We start from the raw sequence: 21840 nt of genomic DNA on the forward strand, positions 1-21840 counted from the left end.
CAGAGTATCATTTTGGAAAGGATCACAACCAATAGCTTGCTTTATGTGTCTAAGACACTGAATTGTTCAGAACATTGGTGTGAAATTGCTATCAGTTTCTCCTGAGATCAGAGGGCCTTCCTAAAGCCTCTTTGTTCTCAGTCCTTGTTCCCAGGCTCCAGAACTATCTTCTCCCTCTAGCTCAGGCGAGAGGCAGCACTCAGAGCCCTCTGTTGGCACACGCGTCACCGTCACCAGCAGCAGGTCCATCAGGCCACCACTGCCGCCCGGAGCAGGAGCCCCGCCCAGCACAAAGGAGGCGAAGCAGCCGACAAGCAAGCTTGAGTAGAGGTGGTAAAGCAGAGGTCACCAACCATTGTCAATTGGTGGACTGGAAGAAAAGGGAGGGGAAAGCATTTTACATGTGTGCATGCGCACATGGGGCCACGAGCACGCACACACTGCAAATGGGGTGGGGCTAGTGCCTACTCACTAGCCCTGCCCCGTTCTTGCATGGTGCAGCACCTTATATCTGTAACCTGCGGTGCCACGGCGGCCGTTTTTGCGCCTTGTAGCATGGTGGTCCATTTTTGCGCCCCCAGTTTTTGCATGCCAGAGGCGGTACTCAGAGGCGCCTCCCTGCCCCCCCCGAGGGCACAATGATGATGCGGCCCTGGCACTTTGCGATAAATAAGTGGGTTTTGGGTTGCGGTTTGGGCACTCGGTCTCTAAAAGATTCGCCATCACCGCTTTAGCTAGTCTTGTCCTATTGGTTCTCCTCACCCAATCCTTTATGAATAATTGAAAGTGGGTTTTTTTTTTAGTTTGAGCCTGATAACGATAGTACTTATGTTTATATACTGCCCCATAGTACTTTACAGCACTCTCTGGGCAGTTCACAATGTCAGCATATTGCCCCCAACAAGCTGGGTCCTCATTTTACCAACTTTGGAAGGCTAGAAAGCTGAGTCAACCTTGAGCCCTGTCAGGATCAAACTTCAGGCTGTAGGCAGAATTTGCCTGAATACAGCCAGGATCCTTCCTCTCTACCATCTTTTTGCTAATTCCTAGACTTTGAGGACTATTTTATGTTGGATCCATTGTTAATCTGCTAGTGTGTGTATGTGTAAACAGAACAGGAAAACTTTAAAATAAAAGAGAATAAAATGCCTATTTGGGGAAATTCATATTGGGAGCTTCAGAAAGGATGCCAGGAAATAATTATAGTCTGCAGGCAAATTTGAGGTTGCTATTGTCCTAGACATTTTGCAAATGCTGGCAATAGAACCATAGAATCAGTAGCTCACATTGGGAGGGCTCATCTCCTAGGCAAAACCTTTGCCCCTTTCCTCCGCTACAGGAGAATTAGGAAATTGTTTTCTGTGTTCTTTTAATCCACAGCTTTAAAATGCTGAGTTTTGCTGCTTTGCCCCTTGAGTTTTTCCTTCTCCTTTCCATTGTGTTTATTTTAATGAGATTTTAGGTAGTAAATAAAGGACAAAAGAGAGAGATGGTCTCAAATCAATTAACCTTAAGCTTAAAATGGCTCTAGCGAGTCAGAATTTAGGACTGTAAGTATGAGAGCTAAAATGGCAATACCTCTGCAGGTAGATGTTTAGAAGCACCTGGCTGGGTGGGAGATCCAATCCAACCTTCTTCTCTCAGAAGAAATAAGGGAAGCCCTGAAATGGGATGGACTGGAAAAAATGGGATATGGAGAAAAGATAAAAGCTATTGCAGTCGATGTCCTTCAATTGCCCGAATGTCAACTCTATACCTGGTTTTGTGAGAGGACAGTGAAAGAAAGAGGTTAAAACCCCTTTTATTTCTTTCTCCCATTCCCATCATGGTAACAAGATGGTTGTCATGCTAGTTTAAGGTTCATCTAGTCCAGAATGCTGTTGTGTGATACTAGAAACTATGAATATATATGTTCCATTTAAATAGATCCTTCTTGTTAAATCTTCCATGCATTTGTCTTATTTAGCCCTCTCTTTTAGCCTTCTGAGATTTTCCAACCATGTTGAACTCCATAGCCAGAATGACCAGCAAATTAAAAATGTTGGAGCTCAGCACATTCAGAGGGTAGCATAATGGCTAGTATATATAATCTTTCCCTGATATGATGATGATAATTGTAACTCACATAATGCATTTTATAATTACACACTTCTTTTGGGCTGTCCTAATATTTGGAGAAAGAAATTCATATAATTACATAATTCCCATCATACCAACTTGCTTTTTAGCAGAAACCCACCTATCTCCAAATCTAGCTTTTCCATATGGCAGAGGAGCAAAAGTGACTTCGCCATCTTAACCCATCTTCATCATGTTTCCCCTTCTTCCTTAATCCACTAGATTGCTCGAACACTTGGCTTTGTAGTAACAGCAGGAAGGAGAACAGAAATCACTAAAGACTAGTGATAAGAGAGAGAAATAGGGAGCTAGTCTATCCAGGTTTGTTTCCCTGTGCCTGCTAGATCAGTGGTTCTCAACCTTTTTAATGCCGCGACCCCCAACCGGTCGTAAGTCGAGGACTAAACCGGTCGTAAGTCGAGGACTACCCAACCGGTCGTAAGTCGAGGACTTTGCTTGCCCGGGAGCGCCGCGCATGCGTGGTTCCGCCTCCTGCGCCGGCCGAGGCGTAGCTGGCAAGCGGCAGAGACGGAGCAGCTGGCCCAGCCCAAGGGAGGTAAGGCACCCGCCGGAAAAGGGGAAAAAAATGGACCAAAAAAAATGTCGGACAGCCTTGCTTGGCGACCCCCGTGAAATGGTCGATCGACCCCAAATGGGGTCGCGACCCATAGGTTGAGAACCGCTGTGCTAGATTAACAGCCGTTCCATTGTCTATTTTGGTCATGAAGGCTTTTTTTTTTTTTAATGTGCTGGAATCTTCATCAGAAACAATGTTTCTTGCAAATGATCAGATACGAAGCTATGACATGGCAGACACTAATTTCCTTGTCAGTTTAATGACACACTTGTTGTAGGTGACATGGTGCTCTCTCAAATTGGTTCTTGCACCAAAAAAAAAAAAGGCATTCATTTCCGAGAAGGTACTAGAATCTCAAATCCATGGAAACCTTACAGCTCCTTAAAACTAGAATGGCAAATTATGCATTGTTGGAGAGTTGAATGGCTGCTTAGTGCCAGGCTCAGTACACTAAGAGACAGGTATACGTCAGTGGTGGCGAACCTATGGCATGGGTGCCAGAGGCGGCACTCGGAGCCCTCTCTGTGGGCACATGCACCATCGTCCCAGCCCCGCCTCCTCCCATGGCCCCCTCCTCCCCAGCAGCCCCCCCCAGAGGAGAGTTGCCCCCGGGCGTGGCCCATGCAAAGCAGCGCAGCCAAGGACATGGTAGCCAGGCAATGGGGACAAGACTCTGCCCCATTGCACGCAGATGATGCTGCAGGACACGGGTGGAGGGCGTGGCCACCATGGCGCTGCTGGGCTGCCTGGGTGATCTGTGGCGGGCCGTGGAGGTGGTGGGTGGCCCAGCGGGCAGGGCGGAGCAGGGACAGGGGTGGGGTGGTGGTTTTTGGGCACTCGGTCTCTAAAAGGTTCGCCATCACTGGTATAAGTCATTCCTAGTAGACCATTCCTGAAAAGATGAAAACTTGGAGGAAACACTATCCTCCCTGGTTTTGATTCCTAAGGGAGTATAGACTCATCGCTAATTTTGACTCTTTATTTACTGGAAAGACTGGGAGATGGAAAGGAAATAATTCTGTAGCAAGATCTCAATTCAGATGCCAGCAAGACAGACAGGGAAGGAAAACCTACGAGCAAAGGGTTCGAAAGATGGAAAGAGAAAGAGGACATGTGTAGCTATCAATGTTATCTCACTGTGGGATAAAATTACAGGTCATAAAATCAAAGTAAGGATCACAATAGGGCACATATTTTTTATGGGGAAGATCCTAGATATAGTTCTGGCATCTCTAATTAAAAGGATCAGATGGCAGATGCTGGGAAAATAGCTACCATGAATCAGAACAGAGAAGACATTACTAGGCTGGATAGAAGACAAGTTCAATTTGAAATAAAATGGCCATCCCATATTCCTATATTCAGAAAGAGTCAACTGTATATGAACTAGCACCTTCCTTAGACATCTCACAAATCAGCCTACATTACTGAGAGCAAAAAGATGCATAGTCGAATAAGAAAAACATAACAAAACCCTTACGAACAAACAAACAAACAAATAAATAAATGTTTTATAAGAAATCAATGGGTCACATGATGGAAAAAAAACCACCACCAAGGACAGCTTATGGGAAAAAAAATCTGTTTGTGACTCTAAGTACAATATGCAGAAAATATCTAGTCAAACAATAGATTTTTTTACTGACAATAATGAATATTAAACATTAAGCCCCTGACATCTGCCTGCAAAAGCATAAAGTTTAGGCAAGTGGACAGCCTAGGATTGTATTTATGAAAAGAGTGACCATAGTCACTCCTGAAACAATAGAGCAGCCAACTAAACAACCAACCAACTAAATATAAAGCAAGTAGTATTAAAAACCTACTTAGATTTTTTTTTCTTTTTTTGGTCAGGTGCCGCTAATTCTTTCACTCTTCCCATTTAAAATAAATGGCCCACATTTCTGCCATTATTATAGTTGCTTCTCTTTCTACTTGTTTCTCCCAGGAATTAATCTCATCTTGCACTTAGGTGATGAAGAAATTCTATTTACATGGGCTTTACTACGCCCTAATTCCAATTGCCATCTTGGCAGCTCCATTGTATTTGCGGTCCTATTTTCCATCACAGAATTTAATCAAGATACTCTATCATCTATCTGTCCGTCCGTCCGTCTATCTACCCATCCACCCATCCACCCATCCATCCACCCACCCACCCACCCACCCACCCTCCATCCATCCATCCATCCATCCATCCATCCATCCATCCATCCATCCATCCATCCATCCATCCATCCATCCATCTATCTCAGTGGTTCTCAACCTATGGGTCGCAACCCCATTTGGGGTCGATCGACCATTTCACGGGGGTCACCAAGCAAGGCTGTCCGCCATTTTTTCCCCCTTTTCCGGTGGGTGCCTTACCTCCCTTGAGCTGGGCCAGCTGGTGGTCGGCCTGCTCCGTCTCTGCTGCTTGCCAGCTACGCCTCGGCCGGCGCAGGGGGCGGAACCATGCATGCGGGGCGCTCCCGGGCAGGGAAAGTCCTCGACTTACGACCGGTTGGGTAGTCCTCGACTTACGACCGGTTTAGTCCTCGACGTACGACCGGTTGGGGGTCGCGGCATTAAAAAGGTTGAGAACCACTGATCTATCTCCATCCATACCCATGCAAACTGGTAATGCAATTGCTATAGGGCTGTTCAGAAATGAGTCTTAGTTACAGCAGAGCTACCTACCTACTCTCCCCTTTTTCTAACCAATAGAATAGTCAATAACCACTTTTTTCTAGCCAATAGAATAACCAATCCCCAACCAATAACCAATCCCCAACTCTGCCTATCTGACCTTTGTCTAAATGCCTCGCTTTCAGAGCCTGGCAATCTCTATTTTGTCTTCAATAATTTTGTATTCAGTGACCACTGGCCAAGATCCCTATTTCTTCATCATAAACTGCTGAATATGAAACACAGCTTTCAAATCCAGAGAAGAGCTGTACCAAGAGAAGCATACCAACCTGTGCTTCCTTTGTACAAGGAAGGGCTGCTACCCCTATTATGTATCTGAGGTACATCTAAAGTTTTTCAGTGTTCCTTTCGAATGTTAAATGTATAATAACTTTATGTATCAGGCTCAGCTTTCAGAAAAATATGGCACGCTGCTGACCTCCTTGCTGAATGCATAGTCTAGGAAACTTGTCATTCTCACTGCATAATGTGCAAACAGCTCTTGAAACTCTGGAGGAGGAAAAAAAAACCTTAGTGACACTGCAATCTAATGCGTGTTTACTCAAGAGCAAGTCCATCTTAGATCAATGGGAACCAAAACCCTCGTACCTGTACTTTTATTCTAATGAAAAGCCAACAGCAAATATGCACAAAAGCTCTGCTTTTGAGTCTGCAATAGGTAAACAGCAACAGGTAGAAGCATGAAGTCATATGAAATCTCTGTTTCCTTCTATGAAACTGAAAGCCGAAGCTTGGTACTTTTCAGAGTATAGAAAGAAGCCAACATGTTTGCACGTCTTTGCTGGCCGGCTCCAGCTGTTGTGCAAGTAGACCATTCCTGCAGGCACCACTTCAGTACTAATCCACTTCTGGAAACTCAGGGACAGCAGCCATGCAAGGCCAAACAACCAGCAGCCTGCTATATACTATGTATCTGTGGCTGGGCTGGACCACTCAAGGCAGCAACCATGGAGCTAAACAGAATAGTCTCTGATGTAAGGAAACCTCCATTGCAATGAAGGCTCTGGCTTCAAATAAACAGGTCAGAGAAAAGCTTAAATCAGGGTGGGTGGACAAGGTTGATCTGGACTGCTAAGCTTTAAAATGCAGAACGGTCCCTTTAATACAGACATGTCAAACACAAGGCCCGGGGGCCGGAGGCGGCCCGCAAAGTGGTTTCATGCGGCCCGCGAAGCCATCCTGGAAACAGTGAGGGAACGGCCCTCACTGCCTTGGCCCTGGCCCAGGCCGGCCGGGAGCCAATGTACAATTTTGTGGCGGGCATCTATGCTGAAACGCATTCAGTCTTAACTCCACAAGACCATCTGGAAACAGCAAGGAACCAGCCCCTGCCGCATCGGCCCCACCCCCCTGGGTGCATGTTGGGGAGGTGTCACCCTTTGTGAGGAATGAAGAAATGTACCATCGCCTGGAAGTGGCCAGCAAATGGCCCTCACGTACTTCACATATCCAGCTTGATGGGCTCCGGCGGAGGGTTTCGGCAGGCAGTGAGGCTCCTCCAGCGGACCATGCCTTGGCACTTGCCCCGGTCCCACCCGCTTCTGCCAGAGACCCCCAGATCTGTCCCACTCCTGCCCAGGCCCCCACAGGCACCCTTGACGCAAATGATGTAGAGCTGGCCATGCCCACCCAATAGGCCACATCCACGCCCACCCAGTAGTCCGCACCCACCCTGGCCACACCCACCCGGCCCCCTGAGGGCAACCGCAATGCTGATGCTGATGCGGCCCTCAATGAAATTGAGTTTGACACCCCTGCTTTAATAGATACAGTCTACCACTCAGCCTGGTGCCCGATCCAAATCAGATCCATAACAAACAGAAGATCAATCAAAATAAAGACAATACCACTCCCAACAACCGAGCGATACCTTCGAGGAAACCCCTATCACCAACTGATCCTCTTGAATCTTATAGACTTCAAATATTGCAAGGTAACCTCGCCCCTTACCTATACCCATTCCCTCACCCCCTACACCCTTTTCTGAATGGTAGCCTTGAGGCAGCCTAGCAAAGACAAGGGACAAAATGTCTGCAGAAACCTTGATTAATACCATGGTATTCATTTCCCCAGGCTTGGAGAACTGGACCAAAGGTATCTAAAGACTCCTTTACCTGAAAGCTAAGGTGGTACAGTTCTGCTCACAGAGACCGTCATGCAAATGCCATCACTTGCCTCTTTCTAATGCTACTGTCCCCGTTCCTGAAGCCTTGATTGCCTGAGGTCATCAGGGGGAAGAAATCCAGTGGCCACAAGCTCTCATGTTTCCCTCGTGTGTCTCTGAATGCAGGCCCTGAACTCATTTCTCCACTTCAAGTGACGTGAAATGCAGTAAGAAGAGGCAATGATTTTTAGCAGAAAAAGCAGTTTTGGGAGGAGGCCAACACCAAACCTTCCCTGCAGTTTCTATCCTCAATCATTTTGCCCCCAGCAAGGCTCCATGGCTCAAAATCTGAGGTGCCTGAGGACAAAAAATCAGCTGATAAGGAGCTTTGGGGAAAACAGCAGACAGAGGAAAGGTTTGGCACTACCTTCTATTATATTGCGTTTTCCATTCAGAAATCATCTACTTTCACCTTGGGCTTTAGGGTTTTCCCCCCAAGTGCTCTGGAGATGTCTGAAGTCATAGGAGTCCATTTATAGCAAAATAAATTGGATGTTTGTAGGCATGATAGTTGTAAATAAAGAAGAATCTGGATCATAACAAATAGCATGAGGGAACTACCACAGGTCTGCAGGATTTACAGTGGAAAATCCTGGCTTGGCAACTTTAAAATGGCATATTCAGTGGCATATACACCATGCTGTGATGCTAAAAACAGAAACATAATGAGAAACCAATTGTAGCTAAAGCAAATTCTCCCTTTTTGTAACACCTTTACTAACATGTTGGAAAGGGGCCAACTACACTACATTCAACACCTTGGATGAGGAACATTACTTTATTAGTAATCTCTTTTATTTATCTGTAAACAATTATGTACAGCACATTTAATATCATTCTCACTACAAATATCTGAGGGGGATACTGTTACTCTCAGTTAACTGCAATATGGTTGATTACAGCTAAAAATGTCAAATAATTACCCAACTGAGTTTATAGCTAAGGTATAACCAGAACACATGTTTTCAAATCAGAATCTCAGCTTAATGCCATAGAACCGATTTAATTTCCATCTTCCACAATATTTTGGCCATCAAAATATTAAAATAAAGGTAAAAGGAAAAGAATGGGATAGGCATACATCAGTCCTAAATACACAGAAGTATCCACTCCAAGACGTCAATTGTTTTTATTCCAGTACCATTTATCTTTATTGGTACAAACCAGTGCAGTATAAAAACCTAGTAACATAAATTCTGTGAAAAAGGATTTCATGTTTCACACATTGAACAAATCATACTCTAATAAATCAAAGCCAACCCCTCTCTACATGTGCATTATGCATGCAACATGCATACAAAAGATGGGGGGCTTTGCTTGCACAGTTGCTGCCATTATCTTGATATATTTTTTTTTACTCAACTCTTGCAGATGCCCCTGGCTTTGCTCAACTTGTTCTTTTAAATGTTTTAAATGCTATTTTATTTAATATTTGTTCAAAGAAGCTGGCATGCTACAAAAGGAATGAGTAACCTTTAGTGTCCTTTTATTTACAAAGAATGACTCTGAAATCTGTAGGCACTTTCTTAGCAAATAAAATTGGAAAGGAGAAGGGCAGCTCACTGCTTTGTTTAGAAGAGGTCCACAGACCCAGGAAAACAGGGCAGAAAGTAAACTGGGGGGGGGAGGGGGCCAATCTCACCACTCTACTTATTGGCTAGATGTATACTTGTCATAGCATATAGATGGGATATATAGTGCTTCCTCCTCTTATTTTTCACCACAATAACCTTGTGACATAGGGTAAGGGCTGAGACAGGTGACTGGCTAAAAGTCTCCCAAGGAACCTCTATGGCTGAACCAAATGTTGGTCCAGCACCTGTACCACCACATTATCCCGGCTCTCTGCTAAATGCACAGTTCTGTGAATGACTCTACTATGAACGGCCACCATTTTGCGAACAGGCATAACAGCCCTTTTGTGAGAGCACATCGCACACTCTCAAATATCCCACCAGCCCCAAAGGTTGCCTGTCTCTGATGTTCCCAAGCTGGCTGCTGTTCTCCATAGTTGTAGACAGGGAGCTTTCTTTGCGTTNCATCCATCCATCCATCCATCCATCCATCCATCCATCCATCCATCCATCCATCTATCTTAGTGGTTCTCAACCTATGGGTCGCAACCCCATTTGGGGTCGATCGATCATTTCACGGGGGTCGCCAAGCAAGGCTGTCCACCATTTTTTCCCCCTTTTCCGGTGGGTGCCTTACCTCCCTTGAGCTGGGCCAGCTGGTGGTCGGCCTGCTCCATCTCTGCCGCTTGCCAGCTACGCCTCGGCCGGCGCAGGGGGGGCAGAACCACGCATGCGCGGCGCTCCCGGGCAGGGAAAGTCCTCGACTTATGACCGGTTGGGTAGTCCTCGACTTACGACCGGTTTAGTCCTCGACGTACGACCGGTTTAGTCCTCGACTTACAACCGGTTTAGTCGACTTACGACCGGTTGGGGGTCGCGGCATTAAAAAGGTTGAGAACCACTGATGTTCTATCTCCATCCATACCCATGCAAACTGGTAATGCAATTGCTGTAGGGCTGTTCAGAAATGAGTCTTAGTTACAGCAGAGCTACCTACCTACTCTCCCCTTTTTCTAGCCAATAGAATAATCAATAACCACTTTTTTCTAGCCAATGGAATAACCAATCCCCAACCAATAACCAATCCCCAACTTTGCCTATCTGACCTTTGTCTAAATGCCTCGCTTTCAGGCAATGCCTGGCAATCTCTATTTTGTCCTCAATAATTTTGTATTCAGTGGCCACTGGCCAAGATCCCTATTTCTTCATCATAAACTGCTGAATATGAAACGCAGCTTCCAAATCCAGAGAAGAGCTGTACCAAGAGAAGCATACCAACCTGTGCTTCCTTTGTACAAGGAAGGGCTGTTACCCCTATTATGTATCTGAGGTACATCTAAAGTTTTTCAGTGTTCCTTTCGAATGTTAAACGTATGATAACTTTATGTATCAGGCTCAGCTTTCAGAAAAATATGGCACGCTGCTGACCTCCTTGCTGAATGCATAGTCTAGGAAACTTGTCATTCTCACTGCATAATGTGCAAACAGCTCTTGAAACTCTGGAGGAGGAAAAAAAAACCTTAGTGACACTGCAATCTAATGCGTGTTTACTCAAGAGCAAGTCCATCTTAGATCAATGGGAACCAAAACCCTCGTACCTGTAGTTTTATTCTAATGAAAAGCCAACAGCAAATATGCACAAAAGCTCTGCTTTTGAGTCTGCAATAGGTAAGCAGCAACAGGTAGAAGCATGAAGTCATATGAAATCTCTGTTTCCTTCTATGAAACTGAAAGCCGAAGCTTGCTACTTTTCAGAGTATAGAAAGAAGCCAACATGTTTGCACGTCTTTGCTGGCCGGCTCCAGCTGTTGTGCAAGTAGACCATTCCTGCAGCCACCACTTCAGTACTAATCTACTTCTGGAAACTCAGGGACAGCAGCCATGCAAGGCCAAACAACCAGCAGCCTGCTATATACTATGTATCTGTGGCTGGACTGGACCACTCAAGGCAGCAACCATGGAGCTAAACAGAATAGTCTCTGATGTAAGGAAACTTCCATTGCAATGAAGGCTCTGGCTTCAAATAAACAGATCAGAGAAAAGCTTAAATCAGGATGGGTGGACAAGGTTGATCTGGACTGCTAAGCTTTAAAATGCAGAACGGTCCCTTTAATACAGACATGTCAAAGACAAGGCCCGGGGGCCGGATGCGGCCCGCAAAGTGGTTTCATGTGGCCCGCGAAGCCATCCTGGAAACAGTGAGGGAACGGCCCCCACTGCCTTGGCCCTGGCCGGCCGGGAGCCAATGTACAATTTTGTGGTGGCCATCTGTGCTGAAATGCATTCAGTCTTAACTCCACAAGACCATCTGGAAACAGCGAGGAACCAGCCCCTGCCACATCGGCCCCACCCCCCTGGGTGCATGCTGGGGAGGTGTCACCCTTTGTGAGGAATGAAGAAATGCACCATCGCCTGGAAGTGGCCAGCAAATGGCCCTCACGTACTTCACATATCCAGCTTGATGGGCTCCGGCGGAGGGTTTCGGCAGGCAGTGAGGCTCCTCCAGCGGACCATGCCTTGGCACTTGCCCCGGTCCCACCCGCTTCTGCCAGAGACCCCCAGATCTGTCCCACTCCTGCCCAGGCCCCCACAGGCACCCTTGACGCAAATGATGTAGAGCTGGCCATGCCCACCCAATAGGCCACATCCACGCCCACCCAGTAGTCCGCACCCACCCTGGCCACACCCACCCGGCCCCCTGAGGGCAACCGCAATGCTGATGCTGATGCGGCCCTCAATGAAATTGAGTTTGACACCCCTGCTTTAATAGATACAGTCTACCACTCAGCCAGGTGCCCGATCCAAATCAGATCCATAACAAACAGAAGATCAATCAAAATGAAGACAATACCACTCCCAACAACCGAGCAATACCTTCTAGGAAACTCCTATCACCAACTGATCCTCTTGAATCTTATAGACTTCAAATATTGCAAGGTAACCTCGCCCCTTACCTATACCCATTCCCTCACCCCCTACACCCTTTTCTGAATGGTAGCCTTGAGGCAGCCTAGCAAAGACAAGGGACAAAATGTCTGCAGAAACCTTGATTAATACCATGGTATTCATTTCCCCAGGCTTGGAGAACTGGACCAAAGGTATCTAAAGACTCCTTTACCTGAAAGCTAAGGTGGTACAGTTCTGCTCACAGAGACCGTCATGCAAATGCCATCACTTGCCTCTTTCTGATGCTACTGTCCCCGTTCCTGAAGCCTTGATTGCCTGAGGTCATCAGGGGGAAGAAATCCAGTGGCCACAAGCTCTCAGTTTCCCTCGTGTGTCTCTGAATGCAGGCCCTGAACTCATTTCTCCACTTCAAGTGACGTGAAATGCAGTAAGAAGAGGCAATGGTTTTTAGCAGAAAAAGCAGCTTTTGGGAGGAGGCCAACACCAAACCTTCCCTGCAGTTTCTATCCTCAATCATTTTGCCCCCAGCAAGGCTCCATGGCTCAAAATCTGAGGTGCCTGAGGAAAAAAAAATCAGCTGATAAGGAGCTTTGGGGAAAACAGCAGACAGAGGAAAGGTTTGGCACTACCTTCTATTATATTGCGTTTTCCATTCAGAAATCATCTACTTTCACCTTGGGCTTTAGGGTTTTCCCCCCAAGTGCTCTGGAGATGTCTGAAGTCATAGGAGTCCATTTATAGCAAAATAAATTGGATGTTTGTAGGCATGATAGTTGTAAATAAAGAAGAATCTGGATCATAACAAATAGCATGAGGGAACTACCACAGGTCTGCAGGATTTATAGTGGAAAATCCTGGCTTGGCAACTTTAAAATGGCATATTCAGTGGCATATATACCATGCTGTGATGCTAAAAACAGAAACATAATGAGAAACCAATTGTAGCTAAAGCAAATTCTCCCTTTTTGTAACACCTTTACTAACATGTTGGAAAGGGGCCAACTACACTACATTCAACACCTTGGATGAGGAACATTACTTTATTAGTAATCTCTTTTATTTATCTGTAAACAATTATGTACAGCACATTTAATATCATTCTCACTACAAATATCTGAGGGGGATACTGTTACTCTCAGTTAACTGCAATATGGTTGATTACAGCTAAAAATGTCAAATAATTACCCAACTGAGTTTATAGCTAAGGTATAACCAGAACACATGTTTTCAAATCAGAATCTCAGCTTAATGCCATAGACCCGATTTAATTTCCATCTTCCACAATATTTTGGCCATCAAAATATTAAAATAAAGGTAAAAGGAAAAGAATGGGATACGCATATATCAGTCCTAAATACACAGAAGTATCCACTCCAAGACTTCAATTGTTTTTATTCCAGTACCATTTATCTTTATTGGTACAAACCAGTGCAGTATAAAAACCTAGTAACATAAATTCTGTGAAAAAGGATTTCATGTTTCACACATTGAACAAATCATACTCTAATAAATCAAAGCCAACCCCTCTCTACATGTGCATTATGCATGCAACATGCATACAAAAGAGGGGGGGCTTTGCTTGCACAGTTGCTGCCATTATCTTGATATATTTTTTTTTACTCAACTCTCGCAGATGCCCCTGGCTTTGCTCAACTTGTTCTTTTAAATGTTTTAAATGCTATTTTATTTAATATTTGTTCAAAGAAGCTGGCATGCTACAAAAGGAATGAGTAACCTTTAGTGTCCTTTTATTTACAAAGAATGACTCTGAAATCTGTAGGCACTTTCTTAGCAAATAAAATTGGAAAGGAGAAGGGCAGCTCACTGCTTTGTTTAGAAGAGGTCCACAGACCCAGGAAAACAGGGCAGAAAGTAAACTGGGGGGGAGGGGGCCAATCTCACCACTCTACTTACTGGCTAGATGTATACTTGTCATAGCATATAGATGGGATATATAGTGCTTCCTCCTCTTATTTTTCACCACAATAACCTTGTGACATAGGGTAAGGGCTGAGACAGGTGACTGGCAAAAAGTCTCCCAAGGAACCTCTATGGATGAACCAAATGTTGGTCCAGCACCTGTACCACCACATTATCCTGGCTCTCTGCTAAATGCACAGTTCTGTGAATGACTCTACTATGAACGGCCACCATTTTGCGAACAGGCATAACAGCCCTTTTGTGAGAGCACATCGCACACTCTCAAATATCCCACCAGCCCCAAAGGTTGCCTGTCTCTGATGTTCCCAAGCTGGCTGCTGTTCTCCATAGTTGTAGACAGGGAGCTTTCTTTGCGTTGCTTTCTGACATTCTTTTGACTGGAAGTGTCAGGGGAACCAAACCTGATAATTTCTGTCTCTATTGATGAAGCTACTTTTTCTCACAACAGTCCAGATGTTCAACAAAGGGTGTTATCTAAATTCTAATAATTAAAACAGCTACAGTAAATATGATGGTCATGCCATTTGATCACACACTGATCTGTGCAGTTACTGCAAACAGAAGTCAAAGAAGAAGTTTATATTTAGTTGTGTCTGTTCTCTTACGAAACTAGACCTGAAAAAGACTTCTAAACTATTTATAAAAATATATTTATTGTATTCGTGTACTTATTGCAATATTTGCACTCCACCCTTCTTCCTAAACAGAGGCTTCCAAAGCAACTGGTTAGTAAGTGAAAATGAATGGTGTTAAATATAGGTTGGGACTACAGTACATTTCTCAGGAGCTCCAGTGTAACTGGGCTATTAAGAAGGAAGCTGTTAAGTATTCCAGCTGTTGCACTTTAGGTATTCTATATAGTATTGATCAAGTAGGAGACTGCCCTATAACCAGACTGCGAATCACTCAGGTATTTTAAACTCTGAAAGCAGGACCTCAGAAAGTCAGCTACATAGTCTCCAATTTATGCACCACTGTCATAAGGGACCATAATGGAAAATAATGGAGTCTGCTCACCATTATTCAGATGCCATGAAATACAATTAACTTTGGCCTTGCAAATTCCTCTCTTCCCTCTCCAATCAAAATCGTGGGAAGGCTTTGGTTGCTACTGCTGCTATTTTAGTTTACTGGAAGTTTAAGCTTTCCTCCAAAACTTAATCATGATTCATTAAACTATGGCTATTGTAAAACCAGCCAGTTTCAACTCCATTTCAATTTGGCTTGATTTCATTTATCAGAGAAATCACTACTTGTCTTAATGAAACTACAATATAACCTCATGACATGTGAAGCATTAACACAGAAGTCAGGTCTGCTGCCAGATACAATCCTGCTTCCTACTTCCCTAAATTCATTGAAACCAGCTTGCTATCCGCAAAGATAACATTTTACACACACACACACACACACACACACACACACACACTATGTGTATGCACATTCTCAACTATATTTTGCAGAAAGAGAAAATCTTGTCTATCTGTAATATTCTTGTTCTCTCTCAAATTCCATTATGTATAAAGATTTTTTTTTTTATGTAGCTCTATCATGTATTGCAGACATGTCAAACTGGCGACGTATCGGAGCTTTTTTGCCATTGCCGGCAATGGGGTGGGCGCGGCTCCGGTATGATGAAACCGGCCTGTGGGCCGGCAGTTTGACACCCCTGATGTATTGACAGTGTCTCCTCCTGGTTAGTTAATTAACAGAAAATTTTCCTTAACAGTAACAGGTTATGTCTTCAGCTGGTACCTGTTACAGGTTACTTTGAAATTCAAAAGTTATTCAGCAATACTTTCTATTTTGATAAGAGTTCATGCTGAGAAATAGAAGGGTGGAAATATATGAATGTTTTGTATCAATGCATGTTGTTCTGAAGCTGAGGAAGATGGGAATCCAAATGTATCCATCTATATTCAGAAAATCAGCTTTCAGAGCAAACTGCACTTCTGGTGTCCACGTTCCCTAGGAAGTGTGTGGGGTTGTTTTCCCAACACATGCACCAACTGGAGAATGACTGGACTAAAGACCCCAGAAAAGTAATAATCTCAAAGCTGATAGAATTAGTGCATATGTAGATCCTTGACAGATTGTTTTAAAAGAATTCCCTTTGAAAGATAAAATAACAATAACATAGGAATGGAACAGAAAATAAACAGGAAGAGCCAAAACACAGCATTACATAACGTCCATTTCCACTTTTACCTGATGGTATTAGAGATCTGAACTTCCCAATATGTCCAGAAGGAACTCTAGTACTTGTTTTTAAAGATATGGATTTTCACCAACATGAAATTTCACATTATTTTTGCAGCTGTGGTTATAAAATGCAACAAGACATACAGTAGTTGCAAATCTTCTTTTTGCCTTTCAAGCAGTCATCAAGGCATCCTCAGATGATTGCTATCTTAATGGCTTTGCTAGCTGTAGGGGTGTGCCCTTTGAATGGTCTCTGGCTACAGTGATTGATATCTTTTGTGGCTTGGCTGTTATTAGTAATTTACATCTTTTCTTAACTTTGTTGCTGTCTAGAGACCTTTTAAAAATATTCTATAATGGTGTTTTTTTTTATTATTTCCAAGTGTTCAGATATGTGAAGGCTAGAACGGCCAGAGAAAAAGGGTGAAAAGATAACCTCTCAAAAACAGTCAGAGGGAAAAAAAGCTATTGTGTATCTTTGTGCCTTACTGTTTTAATGATCTGATTATGCTGTGCGCTCACTTTTGCCCTTTACGAAGACATAACAAGGCATTTAAAACACACCGCTGATCTACAAACCTGTAGCCCTATGGCAGGAGAAGGGCAATAAATTGGTGTAATAATTGTTTAGCATTGTAGAACAAGGCACACAAAAACAATATGGGCAAAACTCTTACAGATTCTCACCACCCTTGTATGGGAGTCAGTGACTTGGTACAGACTTAGTCACTCCTAGACCAGACAGGCTAAAACCAGTGGGATTAAAATAATTTATGATTGTCCTATTGATTTCACTTGGTCTGCTCTAACTCTGGATCCAACCCATGGAGAACAAGAAAGCAGCTGGCACAGATATAGCTGTACCCACCAAATCTGCCATTCTTTGGAAACACTTGCATGAAATGTCAATTGTTTAGTACCGCAACAGATTTCAGTGCTTCATTTTCTAATTCAGAGGCATTCTATCAGCAGGACTAAGCTTACTCCCACTGTGGTCTTAATTCTCATAATTTGTCATCTGGTTCTTTTCTGCTCAAAATCTGCTCGCTGTGGAAGAAAGCTGGAATATGTTCCACGGGCGCAGAAACAAAAGGATACATAAAAAGACTGAATGGCTGTCGGAAACGTTCCCACCCCTCATTCAAATGTGCGTGTTGGTGGAAGGTCACAGTTCAGGGAAGTAATCTATTCTCTGGGTACACCATCACAGTATCAGTCTCTGAAATGTAAAGGGATCTCAAGTAATGAAATTGGAGGAAGCCCCTTCCTCAGAATGTCTTTGGTGGTCATACCTAATACCTTTTCCACCGTCTAACCTGGCTAACCCGATAGGAATGGAAATCCAACAAATTGGGGATGGGGCACCATGTTACCCACCTCTGGATCAGTAACATGAGTCCGTGTAACCCAATTAATGGACCCCTTCAGTGGGTGCTCCCTAAATGACATGGCAAACTATATTCACTGCATTTTAACCTTCCCCTCCTTTCCATCCAGTATCCCAGCACCCTTTGCAGCATTGCCCATAAAGATTTCCAACAATTGCAGAAAGTGAAAAACAAAAGGGAGAAAGCAGAGATGTACTTCTAAAAACCACAGTAGTTTCTTCTTCTTTGTTTACCAAAAATAGTGGCTATGGTTGTTTAATTTAGCAATTAGTCTGGGTTTAAAAGCTACATTGGTTACAGAAAACTAGCCTAGAATAAACTATGACTTCAAATGTTGGTTAAGACACACTGAACCACAGTTTAAAGTACTGCCTAGCATTATAACTCATACTACAACATTGCTTAATGCATTTTATGAACCATAACTGAAAAATAAAGGCAATCTAATAGTGGAGAAAGGAGGAAGATATACTGACCAATTAAATATTCTAGGAAGCCCACCATGAATATTTGAATGCCAAGTGACCCTTTCTTTTTTGTATTGGTGGGTACCATATGTGAATGGATGTATAATGTGGAGGAAATATAAAACCAATATAGCAAGTTATTGGAGACAAGATATAGCCTTGATTAGTATATATTAATCTCCTTCTCCTACATGATTTAATTCCCTTATTTAACTATTCCGAATATCACCACTTCCTATGGTAACAAATTCCAATAACTCAATGGCATTTAATGATCAGCATTAAAGAACAATCCATGAAATAGGAATTGGTGTGTGGATGTAGTGGAAGCAACAATATTTGCAAAGATATGAAGATATATAGAGATATAGTGAATAGAGTTGATATAAATTAATTTTAGCTGTATTTACTTTTGCTTTTCTTTATCCCGTGCCTTTAACTTTTTGGCTTGCTATTTCTCATACACACTTTTTTTGTAATTTTTAAAAATAGATGGGGCGGGCAGTATGATGGGTATGTATGTACATACTGACCAGTATCAGCTAAAAGAAAATGTAGGTCTTTAATGCATCTTTGAAACAGGGAGTGATCAAGTACCGGTATATGTTTTTCACTCTTCTGTGGCACACACATGCATTGCCTAAAATCAAAGTTTTGTTGTTTGTTTTAGAACAATTGCCCAACTCATTTGCAAAATTAATTGAGTAATCAATTATTTAATCAACTAAAACCCATTATGCTTAATCAACTAAGATCTCTTTAATTAGATGATAGCCTAATTCTGAAGAGATGGAAGACTGAGCAGCCCTTTCTAGCGCCTTGTCACTCAAACTCTACAGCTAGGCAACGTGAATGTCTTTATTTTTATTTTTTAATTTATTGTTGGGGTTTATAAGCTGTTTTATAAGCTGCTCTGATTATAGTTAAAAACTATGAAATGGAAGAATGACTCCCCAAGGAGAGGTCTTCTTCTGTTCTTGGACTTGCATTTATCCCATCTTGAACTCATTTTCAAAGGAAAGTAAAAAAACTACAATAATTTCAATCACAGAGGAAAATTAACATAACATTGGTACTTCAACAGCTAAATTTCAGGGTCTACCTTCACGTTTCTAGGCATCTACTAGAACAATAGCACAATTTAAGTCCTCACTCCACCCCCACCCCACCCTACACCCCGATCTGGAAGCATTTACAGACTGAGATAAACTCTCTCTCTTTTTCAATCCTTGGCAGGAAAGGTATAGAATAGGTATCAGTAGATATAATCTGAGATTTATGAAGGTGTGCCTATGAAATGATTTTATGTAAAGAAATAATATGCAGTATTATGAGTTGCTCACCTTCATATGTTGGTGTTTCATTTAAATGATATTCTTGTTCAGACTTGGCTAATGTACAGAAGAGGGTCACAATAATATATATAGTATCACACATCTATCACATCTATCTTCATTTTCACATGAACACATGAATATATTCAATTATACCGGTATGTAAAAACCAAATTTTATCATATTGATGAATAAGAAAAATATGGTTTTTCCTTTCATTCAATATGCATGTTTGTTTGGGGGGAGGGGTTGGTGCTTTTGAGTCACAAGCCACCAGTTAACTCTTGGTGACTGCCTGTGATTTTCTTGCAAGGTTTCTTTTGAAGTGGTGTGCCATTGCTTTCTCCCCAGGGTTGAGAGAAAGTACCGTAAGTATCCAAGGTCATCCAGCTGGCTTTGTGTTTCATGTAACATTAGAATTTCAGGGTCTCCCAGCTTCAAACCTGATGCCTTAACCCTGTACCAAACTAGCTCTGTTTTATGCATCCTCCATAAACCAAACGCTTAACAAAAGTGCTCGTAATTCCAGTCTGTACTAAAATACATAAGCACTGCCAGCATACAAACTTGTTTAGAGTGGGGCTGGCACATGGGAAAGGCATGTGTCAGGTTAGGCTGGTAATGTTCATTTACATAGCCTTATACTCTTTGCTGATAGGTGTAAGAGCAGAAATCCCCATCTCTTAAAATCATGGTGCCAATGGATTAAGCAAGCAATGCATAAGGCAAAGGAAATTCGATAGCTCTGCTGCTATGAAATGAATCTTATCCCCCAAGATTCCAGTGTCAGATTCCCCACTCATCAGCAATTCCAGCAATCAAGGTCAGGACACAGCTGGAACACTGCCTCTTCTAAAACAGTAACCTCAGCTAGGCGCAAGGTAGCAATCCATCTGATATGATGGCCTCTTCTCATAGGCTATAATTCTGCTACCTGCAACATTGGGGCAGACACTGTCTACTATCCAGTGCCCTGACTTTTATTAACAGGCCTTCCAACATCCATTAGTATGAAATTAAAAGCAACTACCACAGCCCCACTGCTAAGTAGAGCCAGTTTATTCGGGGAAGAGAGAACTAAGAGGAAAAACTCCCATTTTGCCCAGAACTATACTCCTGAGTCTAAATAGGCTATCTAAGTTCTAAAAGAAAATCTTGTTCATGGATCTCTTGTATCACATCGAGTGTGAACTTAAATCAATCTCTCCATAATGCTGCCTGCCCTTGGACTGGACTGCTTTTAGCCCTTAAACCACGAATTCCTTCTGGGTGTTCTTGAGCTCTGCTAATGTGTATTCAGTGTAGAGGATTATAATAATACTTAGCGTGCTTTATGTAGCACTTTCAGATATTCAGAGGATTTGTATAGTTAGCTTGCTCCAACTTTATAAGGCAGGCCAGCACAGTTTACCTATCTACTGCAGATGGGGTTTGCCTAAATAATTGACTTGATAATTAATATCTCCATTAATGGCAAAGGCAAGACTTGATTCATAATTCATATCCTTAGCCACCATGATGCACCAACTCTAGAGCAGTTTTTCCAGCCAGGACTGAATTGGAAGAGTTAGAGGAGAATTCCACCTTCTCCAATCAATGGAGCTATTGATGGTACTGGCTGGGGTTTACAGGAGCTCCAATCCAACAGATAATATAGGTTATATAGGCTGAATGGAAGCCGAGTGGCTATAGTTCTAAATGGTAAAGGAAAGAAAGAAAGAAAGAAAGAAAGAAAGAAAGAAAGAAAGAAAGAAAGAAAGAGAAAGAAAGAAAAAAAGAAAGAAAGAAAGAAAGAAAGAAAGAAAGAAAGAAAGAAAGAAAGAAAGAAAGAAAGAAAGAAAGAAAGAAAAGAAAAGAGAAGGATTCCAGTGTAGACCCTTTCCAATGACTATGGATTCTGGATCCCACCTTGTTATAGCTTCTTTATCTCTCGTTAATTCTTACTGGTAGTGGGGGGAGATCCAATTAGTTTTCTTTCCTGACTTCCAAATGATTTTTCATCCCTGTAATTAATGGGCAAGTCGGAGCCGAGCTGCATGGCAGGCAAATTGCTGGTTCAGGGGAGGGGGGTAATTTTCTAGATATGATAATGAGGGTTGCTTTCTTGCTTTTAAATAATGTATTCATTATTGGGAGGGTTGCAAGGGGGAAACATCCAGAAGTGTTGGATTCTTGTTCCTTTATTGAGAAGAATCTAAATTGTGAATTGTGCTGTAGTATTGGCATACCTGATCAGCACTCCTATCTAGGTCAGTGGTAGAAGCCAAATTCATATACACACATATACATATACATATGCATATACATATACATACATACATACACACACATGCATACATACACATACACATACACATACACACACACACACACACACATATATATAGGCTGCTGGGATGGTATTTGATTAAAACTTCTTCCCCCCCCCATACACATATTTAGCAAAGCCTTTCCTAGATTGACAGCAAAGGTCCTCTGTC

This window comes from Protobothrops mucrosquamatus, unplaced genomic scaffold, assembly GCF_001527695.2.
Source record: "Protobothrops mucrosquamatus isolate PMUCROS unplaced genomic scaffold, P.Mucros_1.0 scaffold852, whole genome shotgun sequence".
Taxonomy (NCBI): Eukaryota; Metazoa; Chordata; class Lepidosauria; order Squamata; family Viperidae; genus Protobothrops; species Protobothrops mucrosquamatus.